The following is a 2922-nucleotide window of genomic DNA, read 5'->3' as shown; positions in this document are numbered from 1 at the left end:
CAAACACATGTAACAGAGACGTGGGACTCCTGTAGGGGGAAGTGATGTAGTATCAGGACAGTGGGTGATGGTAACAAACACATGTAACAGAGACGTGGGACTCCTGAAGGGGGGCGTGATGTAGTACCAGGACAGTGGGTGATGGTAACAAACACATGTAACAGAGACGTGAGACTCCTGAAGGGGGACGTGATGTAGTATCAGGACAGTGGGTGATGGTAACAAACACATGTAACAGAGACGTGAGACTCCGGAAGGGGGACGTGATGTAGTACCAGGACAGTGGGTGATGATAACAAACACATGTAACAGAGACGTGAGACTCCTGAAGGGGGACGTGATGTAGTATCAGGACAGTGGGTGATGGTAACAAACACATGTAACAGAGACGTGAGACTCCGGAAGGGGGACGTGATGTAGTACCAGGACAGTGGGTGATGATAACAAACACATGTAACAGAGACGTGAGACTCCTGAAGGGGACGTGATGTAGTATCAGGACAGTGGGTGATGGTAACAAGCACATGTAACAGAGACGTGGGACTCCTGAAGGGGGACGTGATGTAGTACCAGGACAGTGGGTGATGGTAACAAACACATGTAACAGAGACGTGGGACTCCTGAAGGGGGGCGTGATGTAGTACCAGGACAGTGGGTGATGGTAACAAACACATGTAACAGAGACGTGAGACTCCGGAAGGGGGACGTGATGTAGTACCAGGACAGTGGGTGATGGTAACAAACACATGTAACAGAGACGTGAGACTCCTGAAGGGGGACGTGATGTAGTATCAGGACAGTGGGTGATGATAACAAACACATGTAACAGAGACGTGAGACTCCGGAAGGGGGACGTGATGTAGTACCAGGACAGTGGGTGATGGTAACAAACACATGTAACAGAGACGTGAGACTCCGGAAGGGGGACGTGATGTAGTACCAGGACAGTGGGTGATGGTAACAAACACATGTAACAGAGACGTGGGACTCCTGAAGGGGGATGTGATGTAGTACCAGGACAGTGGGTGATGGTAACAAACACATGTAACAGAGACGTGAGACTCCGGAAGGGGGGCGTGATGTAGTACCAGGACAGTGGGTGATGGTAACAAACACATGTAACAGAGACGTGAGACTCCTGTATTGAGACGTGATGTAGTACCAGGACAGTGGGTGATGGTAACAAACACATGTAACAGAGACGTGGGACTCCGGAAGGGGGGCGTGATGTAGTACCAGGACAGTGGGTGATGGTAACAAACACATGTAACAGAGACGTGAGACTCCGGAAGGGGGACGTGATGTAGTACCAGGACAGTGGGTGATGGTAACAAACACATGTAACAGAGACGTGAGACTCCTGTAGGGAGACGTGATGTAGTACCAGGACAGTGGGTGATGGTAACAAACACATGTAACAGAGACGTGAGACTCCGGAAGGGGGGCGTGATGTAGTACCAGGACAGTGGGTGATGGTAACAAACACATGTAACAGAGACGTGAGACTCCGGAAGGGGGGCGTGATGTAGTACCAGGACAGTGGGTGATGGTAACAAACACATGTAACAGAGACGTGAGACTCCGGAAGGGGGACGTGATGTAGTACCAGGACAGTGGGTGATGGTAACAAACACATGTAACAGAGACGTGGGACTCCTGTAGGGGGACGTGATGTAGTACCAGGACAGTGGGTGATGGTAACAAACACATGTAACAGAGACGTGGGACTCCTGTAGGGGGACGTGACGTAGTACCAGGACAGTGGGTGATGGTAACAAACACATGTAACAGAGACGTGAGACTCTGGAAGGGAGACGTGATGTAGTACCAGGACAGTGGGTGATGGTAACAAACACATGTAACAGAGACGTGAGACTCCGGAAGGGGGACGTGATGTAGTACCAGGACAGTGGGTGATGATAACAAACACATGTAACAGAGACGTGGGACTCCTGAAGGGGGACGTGATGTAGTACCAGGACAGTGGGTGATGATAACAAACACATGTAACAGAGACGTGGGACTCCTAAAGGGGGACGTGATGTAGTACCAGGACAGTGGGTGATGGTAACAAACACATGTAACAGAGACGTGAGACTCCGGAAGGGGGACGTGATGTAGTACCAGGACAGTGGGTGATGGTAACAAACACATGTAACAGAGACGTGGGACTCCTGAAGGGGGACGTGATGTAGTACCAGGACAGTGGGTGATGATAACAAACACATGTAACAGAGACGTGAGACTCCGGAAGGGGGACGTGATGTAGTACCAGGACAGTGGGTGATGGTAACAAACACATGTAACAGAGATGTGGGACTCCTAAAGGGGGACGTGATGTAGTACCAGGACAGTGGGTGATGGTAACAAACACATGTAACAGAGACGTGAGACTCCGGAAGGGGGACGTGATGTAGTACCAGGACAGTGGGTGATGGTAACAAACACATGTAACAGAGACGTGGGGATTAACTCCTGTAGGGGGACGTGATGTAGTACCAGGACAGTGGGTGATGGTAACAAACACATGTAACAGAGACGTGGGGATTAACTCCTGTAGGGGGACGTGATGTAGTACCAGGACAGTGGGTGATGGTAACAAACACATGTAACAGACACAATAGGGCCAAAATGGGAAGGTCATTATCAAGTGTTGCTCATAATGGGGAACTGGGTGGACCACCCACTGTATTTTTGGTTAGTTAGTTAGCTGTTGGTGAAGTAGGCTAGTCTAGCTTAGGGGTGTTTTTGCTTAGTTAGTTAGCTGTTGGTGAATTAGGCTAGTCTAGTTTAGGGGTGTTTTTGGTTAGTAAGTTAGCTGTTGGTGAAGTAGGCTAGGCTAGCTTATGGGTGTTTTTGGTTACTTAGTTAGCTGTTGGTGAAGTAGGCTAGTCTAGCTTATGGGTGTTTTTGGTTAGTTAG

Source organism: Oncorhynchus masou, unplaced genomic scaffold, assembly GCF_036934945.1.
Source record: "Oncorhynchus masou masou isolate Uvic2021 unplaced genomic scaffold, UVic_Omas_1.1 unplaced_scaffold_650, whole genome shotgun sequence".
Classification (NCBI taxonomy): domain Eukaryota; kingdom Metazoa; phylum Chordata; class Actinopteri; order Salmoniformes; family Salmonidae; genus Oncorhynchus; species Oncorhynchus masou.
The sequence above is the reverse complement of the archived record's forward strand: the minus strand, read 5'-3'. Positions refer to the sequence as shown.